Source organism: Protopterus annectens, chromosome 11.part0 (assembly GCF_019279795.1).
Source record: "Protopterus annectens isolate FY-2018-M chromosome 11.part0, PAN1.0, whole genome shotgun sequence".
NCBI classification, from domain to species: Eukaryota; Metazoa; Chordata; order Ceratodontiformes; family Protopteridae; genus Protopterus; species Protopterus annectens.
Genome location: NC_056745.1, coordinates 901,543,023 through 901,562,663, shown reverse-complemented (window position 1 = coordinate 901,562,663; position 19,641 = coordinate 901,543,023).

Sequence of the window (19,641 nt, the reverse complement as noted above, 5' to 3'; positions counted from 1 at the left end):
GTGCAGCCCCCCACATGTTGAAATGTAATCTGGTTTGTGTTCTTTATAGTCAGTATATGTAACCTGTGTGTTTTCAGTCTTTTGGGATTCAGGATTTTGAGTTTTTAGGATTTTGGGCTTCCAGATTATGAAGTTTTGTAAAATTCAGGATTGTGATATTTCAGGATTCTGAAGTGAAACCATGTATGTAAGTATGTATGTATGTATGTATGTATGTATGTATGTATGTTCACTTTGACTTGTGGCATCCTAACCTGATTCTTTTTTTTTTTTTAATGTATGGTTCTTTTGTTTAAGTGCTGTTGCTGTCAAAATACACGTGGAGAGGGACAACATATAAACAGAAGTATTTCTTACACAGAAAACCAGCAGCTGTGCCATTTGATAGCTACTAGGTGTGCATAGCCAATAGCTGTGATATTTATTCTCCTCGCAGGTAGCTGTGGTACTTATTTTCAGCACAGCTACAAGCTACAGTATTTTTTTTAATGATAGTGTTGGATTTGTAACTGTCAACCTCTTACTTCTAAGAACAGGGACAAATTCAGAAGAAATAATGGACAATCGAGAACACTTTTTAAAGTATTAGTATTTTTAACTTGAAAAATTGTTAGAATAACAGAACATGGATTAACATGCATTTTCCGAAGTTTAAGAAGTTTATAACTTAATTATTGTCATTATTTATTATGTGTAATCCACCACCTTTTTTCTCCAAATTGCTGGTATTAGGAGGGGTTAGGAGGACAGAACAAAACTTTGATCCAACCTCAGGGATATCCCTAAAAATCAGGGTCAGTTGAGAGGTTTGGCTGGATTTATAATGGGCACACAGACTGGTTTGTCCAATCATTGTGCACGCTTTTGAATAATAATGAGCCCATATTACAAAAATTGTTAATAGTTTGCCATATGTAAGTATTTAGAATTCTGTGACACCATCAGTTAATTGTTGAGTTCTGAGTTTCAGTTATGTCAATATAGTTTAACACTCAGGTGCCCTTGTGTTCTTCATTTCTGAAATGGCTTACTCTGTGGTCTTTTTACTTTTGGAAGAAGTGATACCTAAGCTTTAAAATGTATGTTAATGACTACCTACCTGTGTTAGTTTATAGGCATTTTTTAGATAATGCTGTGATCTGATGCCCTGTTGCTATTTATAATGATGACCTTACATGTATATCATTGATTTACAATGTTTGCTAGTTTAGAATTATAAATAGCAGAGATTGCTAATTATCTGTTTAAATTTCCTCAGTTGTTTTACCATAATCTATTTAGTCATGTGTTGTGTCCTTAAAACTGCAGACCAGGGATAGCAGACAATCTTAAAGTAGTTTGTGGGTAGCAGCTCATTTCTAGCATTTTTGTACTGCTAAAACAAAACAATGAGGTACAAACCCTTCTATTACCTCTTAAGGTAATTAAAATACATTATCAAATGCTTCTAAAACATGTTGCCAATATTACAGAAAATGGATTTTGTACAACATTGATTGCAAGCACTGAGACAGGCATACAAAACTAAAAATCCACGAGTAAAGCAATACTTATAAATCAAAAATATTATCAGACTTTCATTAGGGTCCAGTGTTCATTCATGCTAGAGTATTAAAATTCCAGAAACATCAGTACAGATGAATCTAAGAAAATAAAGCTACATTCATCCTTTAAGTAGAGTGCCTTTAAAGAAGCATGCTAATACAATCACACAAAAATGAAAGTCCTCAGAGTGTGAGTGGTAGAAGGAAGCCACAGTGGAGTTCTTTGTTAAAAGCCCCATGTCCCTTAAGACTGAGTGAGCACTATGAAAGAGGCTGTTTTTTGTGAATTCTTTATTATCACATTACTATTGAACTTGAAAGGTTTCTGATTTAACAGCTCTGGCTCATTTATAATTCCTCTGCTTGTTTTTCTTGTATGTCAGTCTGCCACATCTTATCTACTTTTCATTCTTTTTCCAAAAATGCTCATACTAGCATTGTTGTTCACATATAGACAATCCGTGCAATGATATTCGCAACAAATCTAGCTGCATTTACATAGTGTGCGGCTGACTGATTTGATCCCCTGAAGGCATTTCTTCATATGTACATTGCTGTCACTCTTAACAACATACTGCATACTAGAAGTCATGGTCGTGGGTATGTATACAGTATTAATTTGATTAGGGCAGGAGTTACTCTTAGGTCTGATTCTGAATGCAATCAACACTGCTGTCTTTGAACAGAACCTGATAGTGGGAAAGGAATTACACTTGTTAAAAATCTTTAAGCTGTATGACTCTTCGACTCCTCTTAGGTGCTCAGCCTGAATAAGGCAGCTAGGAGTGAGGTAGATCAGCAGAAATACTCCCAGTAGAAATTAAAGACTGATAAGTGCTCAAACAGGGATAACATAATGTATGTGTCTGGTTTTCATATTGAGAAAGCTCTGTGAAATGTACATTGAAGTTTTGGTCTGTAATTAAAGTTATTACTCATGCTCTGGTGACACTCATGCACTTTTAATGAGTAGACAAAGATTTTTTTTTATTTTAGTTTACATGTAGGTATAATAAGCATGCTCTTTCAGAATTAAAAAAAATAATAATAATAAATGAATAATAAGTTCCATCCTAAATTTAATAAAGTTAAACCATTTTTTGTTAAGTTACTGTAAAGGGCATCTAATACTTGAGAAGCAGACTTGCAGCAGACAACTTTTTCTGATATCATGTATTGTGTTTTTAATCACTGCTTCCTCCACAAAGTACTCCAGGCCTTCACTGATATTTTAGGAAAAAAAAAGTTTTTTTGTAATACGACTCATTTACCACTTTTGTTCTGTAGACTATAACTTAATTTCTTTTGGCATGTTTTCATTATATAAAGAGGTCTGCTCCCTGCCCTTGCATTTCATTTGTGTAGACGTATCTCACCCAAAGCTGAATAAGTCTTTATCTGTGAAAATGTCACATTTGCCCCTTTTCATTTGAATGTGCTTCCCTACCTATTCATGTTAGCTGATGTAAAAGATAAAAGATCTGTGAAGACACTTAGATTACAGACAGCATTTAAATTTTGTTGTTTTTATCTTCTACCATCATTGATCAATGCAGGACAATGTAAGCTGAACTATTCTTCCGGTAGAGATGTGGACCAAAGGAGGACATTATTTGTAATCTTACATCCAGAGTGCATTTCCTGGTAAGTGAACTGCCTTATTTCACATAGCTAATGTCAGGTACTGCTAGGCAAAGGGATGACATCCGCGATCATTCTACTATATACTGCTTATGTTAGAGAATAGGTGTGTGTCATGCGAATGTAGTACACAACGAGATCCAGGAAAGCCAAAGCACACAGTCTTGTACTCAAAGCACACTTTGTGTTAAGCATATACTTTATTTTTCATAATTAATACCATAATATCATCAAATGGTACAGTGATATCCCCAAGCATTTAAGATTTACTATTACTTGCCTAAAATATCTAAACTCATATCACAACTGCCTGGTAACAATTCCTCTTAGCAGACAGCTCACGTACACTAATGCTAATAACATACACTTTACACTCTTGCTTTGTCAAATGACGCAAATTAAATTTAATACCAAAGCATTATTGCAGGGATAGTGGGTGTCTTACACCACCACTTAATTTAAAATCCTTACCCCAAGGTCACTGTACATCAGGGAAACAGCTAATACTATCAGGAATGAGGCAACTGTCTCATTCATTTTATGGGAGGCTGCTGAGTTCTAAGAAGACAAAACAGACTACAGTTTGAGGTGCAAAACATCATACTCATACAAAGCAAATGACAGCAACTACAGCCTTTTTTAATTTATTTATTTGACATTTAGTTATTAGGAAAGTCCATATTGGTCTAAATCCCATTTTCAGTGGAGCCCTGGAGAATAAACCTCCATAAAACATAATACGAATCTTGCAAACATACAATTAGTAAAAAAAAAGCTGTAATAAATTATGCAAATAAGATCAATAGAAGAAAAAAAAAACATGATTACATCATAGATGGGATATATATATATATATATATATATATATATATATATATATATATATATATATATACATATATATATATATATATATATAATATTATGGCAAAAGAAGAGGTAATAAGGTACAGGGGTGCAGAAAGAGAAACTTGACAGTAAGAAGAACGTTATATGCTAAGAAAGGTCAAAGGAAGGCAGAGAAGAAGAGGGTAAAAGAAGATTTAAAGATGATAATATAGAAGAAAATAACAGAGAAATAAGGGTAGGTGACGAAAACAGTTATAGAGAGAGTGGGTGTATAGTAAAGTGCAAGAAGGACGGAGTCTGGAAAAGAAAAGGAAGAGAGAGATAGTGTGTGTAAGAGAAAGAGGAGAGGAAGGGAAAATAAATGGGTCAGTTTAACCTGTACAAAGGCAAGTACAAAGTCTGGAGTTGAGAAGGTATTCTTTTAGGATAAACTTAAAATGGGGCTTGTAGGCATTAAATTAATATCCATAGGAATCTTGTTTCAGGTATTTGCTACTCTGCAGGAGTATAAACTATGTCCAATGTTTTTCTTAGATTTAAGGGTTTCAAGAAGCTTTTTCTCTGATGAGTGAAGTTCATAGTTAGGATGGTACTATTTGAGAATTTTACTGATGGATGGACAGTGGGATGGATTATACATCATTTTGGGAGCGAGTAGAAATTGAGTGTACTTGAGGTAATCAGGAAACTCAAGCTAGTTTAATATTTTGAGATTAGAGCAGTGATGTCTTTTATATGACAGATTGGTTGCAAATCTAACTACCTTGTTATAAAATACTTTTAGTTTTGTGATGAGGGATATTTGAATATTGGTAAAAATTGGTGAAGCATACAGTAAAGAAGGTAGAAGGTATGTGATTGCCAATGGGACTCTGGGATAGTTAGTCTGGAACTATTTGGATCTGTAGAGCCCACTAAGTTTTTGATGTGTTGTTTTATACAATTTTGTATAAGAAGACCAAATTTCAGTTGATCATTAATTGTGATGCCTAGTAACTTGGTATGAGATATGACTTCTATATCTGTGTGATTGAGAGAAGTTATTTTGAGGCTGTTTTTGAGAGGTATTAGAGACTTGGGAATGAATAGTTACAGCTTGGTTTTATTAGGATTTAGGCAGAGTTGGTTTTCACACAGCCAGCTTATAGTAGAGTTGAAGGCATTTTGAATAATGGAGTGTAAATGGAGAAGAGGATTTGATGACAGATGAGGGTGGAATCATCAGCATAATGGATGAGGGAAACTTATTTGGATGATGTATGTAAGTTGTTATAAAGATGTTAAAGAGAAGAGGTCCAAGGATAGAGCCTTGGGACACATCAGTATTAGCTGACAGAAAAGAGGAGTATACAGACAGCCATGTTACAGACTGATACTGCTGAGAAAGGTAACTAGTGAATCAGCTGAGTGTTGTATCAGACAGACAAGTGCAGACATTTTAGGGAGGAAGATGGAGTGACAGACTGTGTTAGAGGCTCTGAAGAGATCTAAAAATAGGGAAGAAAACAAGCTATTATTTCTAGCTTTGATGATGTTATCTACGAAGGCAACAAGGGCAGTTGTGTTATGGTATGGGCAAAAAACATGTTGGGTAAATGTTAGTAGATTTTTTTGAAGAAGGTATTGCTAGGTTTGCTGAGGTATGAACTTTTCCAGAATTTTAGAGAGGAGGAATAAGAGAGTGATAGGCCTAACGTTTGTCATGTCAGAGGAGTTACCACCTTTGTGAAGCTGCAGGATGTACATTTTTTTGCAGAGAGATGGGACGTGATTTTTGAATGGATCTATTGTTCAAGATGTAGGCTGGGTAAGCAATGGAAGTAGCTGCAAGCTTTAGATATTCTGTAGGTAGGTTGTCAACGGAGGGCAGGTAGGGCTTAAACTTGCTATGTAGGTATTTAATATTTCAGGCAGAGTCAGTTTTTAACGATACAAACTATTTATCAGAAGTGGGAAGCTCATCAGGGCCATGATGACTTTTTTATTGGAGTTTGTGTTAAGGTAGCAATAGTCTATAAAATGAGTTATAATTATTAAGAGTTTCTATGGGAGAGCTAGCTGAGAAGGAGTTGGGGGCAATAGGTGTTTCAGGGTGTAATATTTTGTTAATAGAGGACCAACGTTTCTTGTTTTTTAATGGTTTATTTGTAGCTCTAAGTAATACGGTTTAGCAGTGACTTTAGTTTCAAAAAGGTTATGGATATGCTTATATATTTGATGGTGGGGAGGAGATTTGGTTCTTTGACATGTCTCTCTTGTGCATTAGTCTGCTGCTAGTGTGGGATAGCTAGACAGTGTGAGTGGATTTAACATATTTTCTTCTGATGAAAACAAGGTTATTTAGGGTGCTGAGAAATAGTAAGTACAACATTGCCCAGAGGTAAGTTGTAAACAGTGGACCAGTTAAGGGACTGAAGAACGTTGTTGAAAACATCAGGTTTAACATTGGTAAGGTTATGGCAGTCCTTAAGAAGTTGATCTTTTGAGTTGTAGATTATTAATTTCTGGACATAGATGGACATAGATGGGATAGTGGTCACTGAGTGAGTCTGGGAAGGTTATGGGAGTGCAGCACTGTGTAAGATTTGAAATTAGGATTCCATCTAGAATACAGCCAAAATTTGTTTGAGAAAGTATGGGAGATTATAAGTTGAGTAAATCCATAAAGGTTGATGCTATCTGAGGGTAGTCTGTTGAAATGTGCTGCCAGTCAGTATCGACATCACCAAAGAGCAATTATGCTTGAATGGTGGTGACATGACCACCTTTGGTATGAGCAAATGATTGTAACACTTTATGTTGCTATATTCAGGACCAAATGCTGCAATAATTCCTGTGCACTATAATATCTTGCTGATGAATGCTCTTGTTTTGAGATGTGCTGCGTATTACAAGAAACTTAACATTCTCTCAATATTTCTAGGTATAATAACATTTCAGTACCTATTAAAAGATGCACCTGTACATTCTAGACTTGTGCTTTACTGTTAAAAGTAAAAGTTCCATCTTTAAAAAAATGTCTACTGCCATAATGCAAGTCAAACAAAAAATAAATGCTGTTTTTATTTAAATATTTATGCAGGTGAGACATGCAGAGATGCATGCTTGCAAACACACACACACACACACACACACACACACACACACACACACACACACACACACACACACACACACACACACACACACACACACACACACACACACACACACACACACACACACACACACACACACACACACACCTACATACACACACACACACACACACACACACACACACACACACACACACACACACACACACACTTTTTATAGAATATGTATTGCAGTGAGCACTGGAGTAAGATGATGAGGAGAAGGGTAAGGAAAATGAATGAAGTTCCCTTGAGTACATAGAAGAGACTGGTAAAGGAGATAACGAGAGGTTATATGGGGCATTAGGAGGAACAAGCAAGGTGGTTAGCTGGTAGTCATTCAGAGAAAGTTGCATGCAAGAAAGTGATTAGGCAAAGTAGAAATTGTGCAATAAAGCTTGAGATAGGTGTAAAGGATTTAGAGGTATAAGCCAGGTGCATAGTACTTGAATGAGAATTACGCACAGGTGGTTGGCAATTAAAGAAAAAAGGGGAGCTAAAGAAAGATAAGTGCTGGGAATGTGGTGATGAAGGTGTGGACAATCTTCACACATGATGGGAGTGAGTCTGCATTAACACATTGTGGTGGAACATCAAGAAAGCTGCGAAAATGGTCATCAAAGATCTGTTTCTTCTGTAAAGGGGTGAATAAAATGTATGGAACCTGTGATGCAGAATCAGGGAAATGTTTATGGCAAGGATTCTTCAATCTTTTTCAAAACTATTACAAAAGGCTAAGGCTGAAAGATGTCCTTGGGTCCACTCTATTCATATTAAATAATAATAGTAATAATAATAAAACAAGCTTCAAATATAATGGGTGTAATGCCGGTCAGTTATATAAAGAAAGGGGTATAAGGTAATACATTTTATAAGGATGGAATTGAGGTAAGTCATTCACTTCTTCTAATATATAATACCAAAAGAACACTATATAGATTCACAGGTGGCAAGCAGTGTGATGCTAAGTAGAAGACTTTTTAAAGTATATTCTCAGCTTTGAACTGTGGCTTACTCCCTTTCTGTGTACTGCCATTATTTTTTTATTTTTTTATTAATGTATTAACTGAATAACACACTAGACACAAGCCTCTTATCAGGATTGACATGGGTACACAATCTAGTTAAGTGATTTGGCCAGCAGCACATAGAAGACAAGTGGAGATTAAGAGAATCAAACTCCGGACCACAGGATGTGGTTTGTTAGCAACTTATAGCCTTAAGCCTCTGCAATAAACTTCTTCTTAAGTAAGGTAAATAAAAATGCATAGAAATGCTGAAGAAATCACCAGCAGAAGCCCTCAATAGAATGCTGTCACTGTTTTAAAGCAAACATATCCAACAGACATCTCTAGTGACCTGCCATCATCATTATATGACTAGGCCTGACCTACCATTGATTCAGTTGCCATGGTCTCAAGTGTGTATGATTTATGAAAATTAACTCTTTACAGCCTCTGGAAGAATACTCTTCAATGGAATTAAATGAAGATGTTCTCGTATATGTTGGCAAGAGCTTCTTATAGTTCAAGCTGCAAATATAGGAAGTGGATAAAGTGAATAATTCATTAATCTCATTAGAGTACATGTCAGTTAGTTCGTTCTTGTATTTTTTTTTTTTGTTTAGGCTTTTTCTTGCTGTGAAATTAGATAAATAGATCTGTGTTGCTTGCAACTCAAGCTGGTAAATCCAAGAAGTGTGTTGATAAAACATGCCATTATACACATTATGCAATTATGTGGCCATTATTCCTAAATGGATTCACATGTTCACCATTATAAACTGATTTGATTTTGAAGAAAATGGTCTGTTTTTGTCAGGTAGCCATTTTTCCTGTTATGTGCCCTCAGCCATGCAGTGGTGTAGCTGCTTAATTAAACCAAGTTACACTTTTTAATGTCCATTTTTCCATAGAAGCAAAAAATAAATACCACACTAGAAGGGCTTAGGAGTTCCATGCATCCTAACATTTGCAACACCAGACAGTTTGAAGTTCAGATATGGACAAACACAACAAAAGTAAAATATTTACAAAAGTTCAAAAGTTGTGACTGATGTAAAAGTGAGACCAAGAGACTGTCCAAAAAACAGATAATTTGAAAAGACATAAGTGAGAACACTTTTAAGAAAGTGTGAAGTGGGGAAGACAAAATAGCACACCTATCTGTTTTATCCAGATCATTACTTTATGCTGGACATCAAATGATTCATGATAACTGTGAGAAAAAGGCAACACTGTTTAGTAGATATTGTTCCTTTTTGCAGTCCTTCACTTATAAGCAGACTCTAATTGTGCCCCCTAGAGATAGCAATGTCACGGATAAGCAATAGTCATGATACCATGGCCACTCTGGTAGCACATATACAAATACACATAAGATTGTAATGGACACCTAAAAACATTTCTCACACACTTTGAGAGAACTGTAGTCATCTTAGTAATATAGCCAGTGTGTGGCAAAAGGGGGTTGCTACCCTGGCTCTAAGCTGTTGGGGGGTGGGCATGGTCAGCACATCAATGGCAGCATTCATTGAAACAACTGCGGCTGATATCCTGACTGTGAATACAAATGTCCATAGCTACAAGATGTTATTAATGGTAGTAGAAACACCTTGCTATAGTTTTGCTGTTTGAAAGACCTTTTTCAGTCCTCAACCTGTGAACTTGAGAGGTGAGAGGACTGTTTTTTTTTATCCTGAGCTTTGGGTTGAGGGATGTACCGGGTCTATATTAGAAGTCCGAAGATGCATTCTTTCAAATGCATCTTGGTCAAACTTAAAAGGCTGAAAACACAAAATATCGAAGTGGCTCTTAAGCAAATTCTTTCCCTGAGAAAGAATTTGCTTAGCCGCTTCGGTACTTTGTCGTTTTTGGCACTGTAGTGTGGTCTCGGAGTTGGTATATTTAAGTAGGGGGGTGTGGGGGCTGAAGCCTTCCACTTAATGTAATGTTTGAAATTTTTATTTATTTATTTATTTATTTTTTTATTGGAACAGAGATTTTTTTCCCTTGGAAAAAAAATCGCTGTTCTGACACTTCGACATTGTAAACTTTCGGTTACATAGGGTCGATTAATCACGTTCGCTTTTTTAAGCATTCGGTGATCTAATATAGACCCAAAGTACCAGTTCAGGAAACCCTCCAGGGTGTTAGATAGCACTGAGTCACCCAATTCCTTCTTGCAGGGCTATTGTGCAGAGCTGTGAATGACTGCACACATTTACAAATACATATATTATATTGCTAAAATGAAAGTTGCTTAATGTTGACAAAATTGTTATAAGAATGTGTTGCGTGTTGACGGTCTGTAAAAACGTACTATCTAAATGTGATATCTGTTGTAAAATCACCAAAGGTTTTGACATTTTATGATTTGAAAAGGAATGACTGATATGTACACCAAATTTCTTAAAAACTGAGATACTTTCTGCATTCCTGTAATGTATATTGATTCTTCTGGAACATTCTCCTGGCTCTGGAAGACTGGAGCAGTCACTAGTGCAGTGATAAACATGGTGCCATATTTTTCATCCTACTGATCTAGCCAAGGTCTTTGTGAAAGTGTTTGGTGTTCAACTAACAGAAGGCCTAAACAGCCCATGCTTGTTCAGCAAAGAAATGCATTGCTTTGTAGCTGTCATGGTACTGAAATGACTCTACTGGCATAGATCAATGCCATCTATATGGGAATGATCAAAAAGAATATGCCCATCATGCCTTCACTCTTATGGGACCTGACAACGCTCATATTACAGGGTGATCTGACAAAGGTGTTCTACAAAGCTGTGTCATGGGCCATCTGCAGTTTTCAATCTTCTTTAACAATCTTCTTTAAGATCTCCCACACACCAACCACCTACTCTGCACTGACAGCATTGCCCTCCTTCAAGGTAATAGGTCTGTCAAGCAACTACAAAAAAGAGCTTCAAAGTTCATTTCTACCTGGAATTGGCTTCATGAAAATAATGATTGTTGGTGTTCACAAAGCTTTTGGATGCTATTTGATATATAACAAAAACTTGAGCTAACTCAGACTTTCATCATCACAGATCCTACTGTTATCCCTCTCCCTTGTGTCACTTAGTAGATAAATTATATTTGATCAACAACTCTTCTTATATAAACATGTTGAATAGCAAATCCACAAAGTTATAGTTCGGCTCAGACTTTCCAAAAATATTTTTCATCTTTTCACTTTAGAAAACATGACATACAATAGCCATTAACCTTCTCCTACCTTGACTTGAATATGGACTGCCCGTCATAGCTCTGGGCTCCTCCAACTCCACCTTGCTCTAAAAGGCTGAAAATCAAATACTGGGATTCATACACATTCCTACTAGATTTGAAAATATCCGTCTCACTCTTGTTAAAATAAACTGGCTAATGCTGGCTGATAGGGCCACACTCCTACTGAACACAATCACAAACATCTTGAACAAAGATAGTGCCCTCCTCTGCTCAATAAACTGCACATCAAAAACAGCACCTATTCCCTGCCCATTTCCAGCTCACATCTTCTCTCAAGACCTCCTTTCACACTTGCCACCTGCAAAAGATCCTTTTCCAAACTTGCACTCACCTTAACGGTTTCAGTACCCAAAGACATTAGATGGGCAGAAAATCTCACGTGTTTCAAGAAGTCACTGCTTTCTAGTTTACTTAAAGAAAACAAATGTAATTGTTTAAGTCAGCCTGGCTAATAGCTTTATTATACTTCCCCTTTCCCTGCTATATACCTACTTCTCTCTCCTTTAATCTACAACAAAGGATAATACTAGGTGTGGAAAAAACAGGTATTAAGTAGTTGGTAATGTTTTTTTCTGCATAATTTATAATTCTCATGCATTATATTATAATTGACATATATTGCCAGGCATTTTCCTTTTACCTAATTCTCCTTATTATACTTTTTTGTACAATGTGTATAAATAAGCCTAATGCTACCAAATGCTTCTCTCAGGCATGATGGCTCTATTCAGGTTTTCTCCACTTGGTAATTTGCACTTTATATTTCACTCAGCTGTACCATCAAAGTGCCACTTTTGTCTATTTTTGTGTTATAGTTTTTATCTTGCAAGTTGTACTTTGTTACTTGTTTAACCAATTCTGTACTATTTAATCTTGCAACGTGCATTTGTACTTTGTAACTTGGCCAGTTTTGTATTGTGTTACTGCCTGAATGAATTGGGTCCTGAACTAGTTCACTTACGCAGTTAGCAAACATTAACTAATTAACTAACTAACTAAAGATCAAAACCATTCACTGACCTTAATAAGGCATTCCAATGTCTTGCCTACATAACCTTCTATGAGTTCTTTCCAGGCAGAGGTGTGGTTACCTGCAGTGAAGTGGATCCAGAACCACTCAGATAGAACTTTCTAAATTCTAGTTAATATTGCCTAACCCAAAATAGACACCATTCTTATAGTAGTTCACAGGAACCAGAAAAAGAAATCTTTTTAATTTACTATCTTTATCTCTTTGAGATTTCTGAACTTCAATCAGTCTTGTATGTTGATAATTTGGTCTTACCACTTGGCTGCCACCATCAGGCCACCCTTCAGCAGGGACCTGTTAATTATCTACAAGTGTTTTAGAGGAAAGGTAAGAGTATATAGCTTGAAATGACCAAAACCATGCTATTTGGCCCTACTGAACATTTTGGGGGTAGTGGTCTCAACAGGGTCTGCCTTTTCACCCTATCCTCATGTTATTCAATCCATAATTTCACTGAGGTTCCATGGACTGTAGTTGGATCATTGCCTTGTTTTGTCTGCACCATGACAAATACAAAGGTAACTAAATACATACATGGTACTTATTCCTATAAATATTGTTCCTATGATATTTATATGCTTAACAGTTAACATCATTACAACCAAAAACAAATAAGCAGTAAATCATACAGACCATGATTTGCTGCTGAACTCATTTTACAGGAAGAATTCATTTTATTTATTTATTTTATTTTACATTTGTTGACTCGGATAGTCCGAATGGATACATGTCCATTTTCAGCGGAGGCCCGGGAAAGAAAAGCTCCAGCATAAACAGATACAGTAAAAAACATTAAAAACTCATTACAAAATAAAATCTCCAGGTAAATAGATAGTGTAGAAACAAAATACAGATATTTACAAAGTATACATAAACAATCATGAATAAACAAGTTCACAGGTTATAGGTTACCCCTTTTTACAACATGGGAAACAAATAGACACTAACTAGATTACTAGTTTATTCAGCATTTCTTAATTAGAGCTAGCCAGGCATATTACAGTGGCATAGCCAGTTTAGTGCCAGGTGTTGTTTAAGTTTGGTTTTAAACTGGTCTATGGAGGAGAGCATTGTGATGTCAGCTGGAAGTAGGTTCCAGACTCTACTTGCCGAGTTTGGGAATAGGGCATCACCAGCTGCATTGCTAGTTTTAATGGTTTGAATTAATAGTTTATTTGAGGATCGGAGCAATGTTGGATTGTTATAGGGGGTGATTATGTTCCTAAGAGCTGGTGTATGATTTGGGTTATAGAGAATTTTATTGGCCATAATCAGAAGGTTGTATTGGATTAGATTGGGTAGTTCAAGCCACCCAAGCTGTTTGAGGTTGATACAGTGGTGTGTCTTAAAAGGCAGGCCAGTGGCAAATCTGGCAATGTGATTATAAAAGGTTGACAGTCTGCCGAGTACAGTCTTGTTTAGATTGGAGAGAAGGGGGGAAGCGTATAGCAGTGTAGAAAGTATATGAGAGTGAGCTATCACAATCTTGGCTGGAGAGGTTAGGAAGGCTTTAATTCTATACAGAGACCCAAGTTTTTTTATTGATGGTTTTGATAGTTTGATTTACTTGTAGGTCAAATATTAGGTTGTTGTTAATGATGACACCTAGTAGTTTTGTAGAGGGGTCAGGGGAGATTATTGTGCCATCTTTTGCATTTATAGTGCAGTTAAAAGCAGTAGACCTGTGTTTTTTGAGAGAATAGTAACATTTTAATTTTTATGGGGTTTAACAACAGTCTCCAATTGGAGAGCCAGTTTTCCACAGTATTGAATGTGGACTGGGTAGCAGACCTCAAGTCTGAGGGAGATGTAGCTGAGAAAACCAGGGTGGAGTCATCAGCATATTGAATGCAGGTGACATTAGGGATGAGAGTATATAGGTCATTAATAAAGATGGAAAATAGTAGGGGCCCTAGTATGGAGCCTTGTGCTACTCTGAGGGTATTTGGTAACAGGTTGGAGATCTTGTTCTGCCAGAGAACAGCTTGCTGCCTCCCACTGAGGTAGGATGAAAACCACTGAAGGGCCTTATAGTTCAGGCTGAAAGTTTGCAGGGTGTCAATCAAAAGTTGGTGATCGACCATGTCGAATGCCTTGGATAAATCCAAGAAGAGAGCTGAGGATATATAATTATTGTTCTGGTTATTATTTATGGTATTGGTGAAGGCCAGGAGGGCTGAGGTTGTACTGTGTTGAGGTCAGAAGCCGTGTTGATTATCAGCCATAAGGTGATTTTGGATTAGATGGTGCATAAATTGCTTATGTATACATGTTTCCATTATCTTTGCAAGTGGAGAAAGTATGGCAATTGGTCTATAATTGGAGAATTCAGTGGATGAACCTCCTTTATGCAGTGAGATTACATAGGATGTCTTCCAAATGGTGGGGATTTTAGTCTCTGCTATGGTGCGATTAATGAGTATTGATATTGGAGAGGCGATGGCATCAGCTGATATTTGTAGGTACTCGGCAGGGAGTTTGTCGGTGGAGAGCATGGTAGGTTTTAGTTTTTTGATCAAGGACCAAATTAGAGCCGTGAACACTGGTGTAAGGCTGAACAAGAGTTGGTTTTTGGAGGTGATACTGTCAGGGCCAGAGGATCTAGGAGATAATTGATTAGCTAGGGCTTGAATTGTCTCAGCATAAAAGCAGTTAAAACTGTTAGAGACTTCTTCAGGGGTTTTATCAATGGTAACGGCAGGGGTAGGTGTAGATGTCTTACCAGGATGAAGTAATTTATTCAGGCCTGCCCAGAACTTTTAGGGATTATTCTGGTTAGCAGTTTGTAAATTACTATAGTATTGTTTTTTGTCTTGCATTATGGGTTTTTTAGTTTCATTCCTAGCTTGCCTATATTTAACATGGTCATTGGGGTCTTTGGTGGAGCACCATCGAGCCCATATTTTGTTTCTACTGATAATTTTTTGTCTAGTCTCTTTGGAAAGCCAGGGTGTCATTTCTAATTTAGTACACTTTGAGCGGACAGGTGCATGCAAATCTAGGATTTCAAGGAATTTGTTGTTAAAAAATACAACTGCCTCATCTAAGGGGAGGTGTTTTAGGATAGCCTAGTTACAGGAGTTACGTTCCTGTTGGAATTTGGTAGGGTCAAAGTCACTTTTGTTTCTGACTTTCCTGAGTAAGGGTTGTTGTTGGTTGATGGCTTTTTGTTTAATTATGTAAGTGAGAAGGTGGCCACTTAGGTCATCGGGGATGGTACCAGCAGTGTACAGTTGGAGGTTACTATTTACTAGTACCCAGTCAAGTATGCTTTCTTTTTGGTTGGGGTTTACCTAGTCTGGTAGGGCGGTATGGTTTGTGTGAAAGCATGTAGGTTGATGTGGGTAGAACGGGATTCTGAGGAACAGGTTCCCCAATCTATAATACAGTCTCCAAGTAGTAGGGTTTCTTGGGGATAGTAACATGACAGTCAGTGAAGAATATCTTCAAGCATGGCTACATTGTTGCCTGGGGGGATATACATACAGATGTTGTTGATGCATTTCCTTTTGTTAAGTTGTTACATTGTTGCCTGGGGGGATATACATACAGATGATGTTGATGCATTTCCTTTTGTTAAGTTGTTACATTGTTGCCTGGGGGATATACATACAGATGTTGTTGATGCATTTCCTTTTGTTAAGTTGTTACATTGTTGCCTGGGGGATATACATACAGATGTTGTTGATGCATTTCCTTTTTGTTAAGTTGTTACATTGTTGCCTGGGGGATATACATACAGATGTTGTTGATGCATTTCCTTTTGTTAAGTTGTTACATTGTTGCCTGGGGGGATACACATACAGATGATGTTGATGCATTTCCTTTTGTTGAGTTGTAGTTTAGTGGTAAGTATTTCTGAGTTATTAATCTGAGGTGGTTGATTAACAACTATGCTCAGATTCAGCTCAGATTTGTAGAGTATGGGTACTCCACCCCCCTTCCTGGAAGCATGATCCAGCCTGTGTATATTATACCCTGGTGGTAACACTTCATTGTCTGTGGTGTTAGGCTTTAACCAGGTCTCATATAGACAGAGAATCTCAGGGAGGTATATAGCCAGGAGAGCATGCAATTCGTGTATCTTATTATTAATACTTCTAATATTCAGATGACAGGCCAGAAGAGAGCTATTTGGTCTGCTGATTATAGTTTTAGGGCTTAGGTCACTTGTGGAGGGGGTGTATTTATCAGAGATGGATGGGCCTGGGTTGGGGTGGATGTCTCCACTGAGTATGAGGCTTGGTCTGTACCTTGTGATAAGCCTCAGGAGTTTGTGTAAAATTGTATAGTATTGTCTAGATTGAGAGGGAATGTGCAAGGGGTTAGTAAACTGAAAGAGGGACCACGTAGGGCTATACTATTTGCTATTAACATGGCTGAAGGTGGGAAGCTTTACAGTTGGATTGATAGTATGGCCTTTAGGGTACTGATAGTCAGTAAACATATGGATTTCACATAAGGTGAGTACATAAGTGGTGAACAGAAAGGGTAGTAAGGTGTAGATTAACATAATGAGAGATAAGTATTTTATTCTGAACTTTAGTTATGTATAACACAACAGTGGTAGATCTGATAGTCAAATCAGAGACAATGGTGTGGGTGGAGGAAAATATGTTTGGTGAGGCAATAGGATGGAGGGGACAGGGCGGAGTATGAGGAGTATGAGGTAGAAGTTAAGAGGATGAGTTAGCAGGGTTGTGGTTATTTACCTATAAATGTAGAGATAGTGGGAGCAGGTGGGAATTGGGGGCAGGGAGGAGGGCAGAGTGAGCCCGAGCACAGCGAGGGTGAGCAGAGCAGGGCTAACACTGACTCCAAGTTTCTGTTTAGTCCTTGGTAAGTATACAGGGTCTGACTTACTTTGTAATCCAATTTAAACTGGGGTTAGAGCAGTAGGAGAAGTTATATCTTTAGAACTAAGTAATGGAATATAGTTAGGCTGTGTTATATGCTTATACAGGGTATTTATGAGCTACAGGTAGCAGGCACAAAGTTCGAGTTTCAGGATTATTAGTGGGGGAGTGGAGTAAACTACAGTGATCAGGGATAAGTTCAGGGCTAGAGATAGTGTTATGGGCAATGGTGTTTAAATAGCAAATAGACTTTAGGTGGCTTTAGACCCATGGCTGCATTTTACAGGACAAAATATAGAGAACAGTAAAGGAAATTAACCATGGCCACTCGTAGGATGTACTTCAGGTAGTTAGTGGGTACTGGTTTTCAGGGTAGCTTCTTTCAGGTAGGAAACCCTTATTTTTAGATATTTTGAGGGGGTATTCCTACAAATGAAACATACATTAGGTGTGAGAACCTTACAGACACATGATTCTACTCTCTAAGCAAGCAAACAATTCACATTCACAACAGTCATAGGATATACGGTAAACAGTAGCTCCATATCTATGCAGAGTTATTGCTTCGTATACACAATAAAGGTTGGGAAACAGTATTGCACAAAGCTAGACCTTAATTTCAGTGCTGCACAAAGCTAGACATTAATATCAGGTTTAGAATTGTTGTGAACAACAGAGAAAGTATTTAGTCTTCATTTCCTATAGCAGTATTTCTTTGTTAAACAGGCTACCGTTCCACATGCAGGAAAAGTTCAGAATAGAAAAAACGATCTATGCCAGATTCATTGAACAAGCCTTATTAGAATGCATTACATGTAAAAAAGCAGATACTGGGCAACAACAACTGCCATAAATCTTTTTTAAAGGTTCAGAGTGTGTGCATGATTATACAGAGTAGCTAATGCAGAGTTACAGATTTAAAAGGAGACATACGCTGTACAAATTTACCATATACGGCTCATATTTCTGTGTCCTCAACAAATCTTATCAAGAAACTTCAGTACACACTAAAAACTAGCCCAAATAAATGCTGGGATAATAGTGTTCAAAAGCCTGCAGAGTAAGGCAGAACATAATATCTCAGGGTCAATTGTTTATACAGGAGCACATGGTGAGTTAACCCGACTTGCAACTATATAGCAGAAATAAAAAAAACAACATTTAACATAGCTAGGAATACTCCTGGAAATGTCCGTTCACCTTATTTGCTATCTGTCACAACTGTCACACTATCACAACTTAAAATGACTTGGATGGACTCCTATGTAGAGGAGTATACCCACGTCTCTGGAACCGTATGATATAAACTACCTGATTACGGTTACTGCCCTTAATTTGTATCCTCCATCACAAGGGAAATGCTCACCAGGATATTTAAGTAATATTTTGATTAATTTATAAACATAACCATCCCAGAGTATAAGCTTCGCAGTGTGAGCCCGGTATTTACCACTGCTAGACCACAGCTATGAAACAACACCCTTGTCAACTCAGAGCAACTAAATCTCTGGGGTCAAGTAATGGCTCAATGAAGCCATCCATCAGTAGTATGTATGCCTGTAAAACCAGTCAGGTATAACTTTAACAGGCAACATGTAACTTAGTAATGTAGCACTATAGCTTGTCACTTAGCAATACACCTGTATATAATTCTGCTACGGAATGAAAGGCAGACACCCATGCTTAGTGTAATGGTCACGTTTATGTTTTGCTCAGCAACTGGTTTACACTAACTGCCTTGTATTATCATCCTTCTGTAGCATAAGTTCCTGAAGCTGTCGGTAGTCACTTCCTGTCTGATACCCACTTCTGAAATCTACTTGAGATCATTGATTTTTATAGCTTCTTGGCCGCTGAACAGGTTTACACGTGTTTACCTATTTTACATTATTTTGCTCCAACCTGCTCTACCTAAAGATATTTGAAGCAGAATCATGTTTTAGATGTAATGGGTAAAAAAAAAAAAATCACCTTTCTTTGTCTTGCATTGGGACTGTCTTGTGTACCATTTCTGTCACAGTCACTGATAGTAAATTTCATTTCATTTATTTATTTATTTATTTTGTTTGTTTGTTTGTTGGTTTGTTAACTGTGATGGAGTTACTGAGCAAATTGCTCCTTTTCAGCATAGTCCTAGGGAGAAAAAGTCACTGTATGACATAACAAAAAGTACTTATAAGCAAGGTATAATCACAGAGCATAGGTTTGTAATCATAAACCAATAGCTTTGGTAATTGAAGTGCAATCAGATAACTACATTCTAAAATGTGGAGCCCATCAACATGCATTAGTAAGTAGAAGATAAAGCTTATATATCACTGTATTTACATT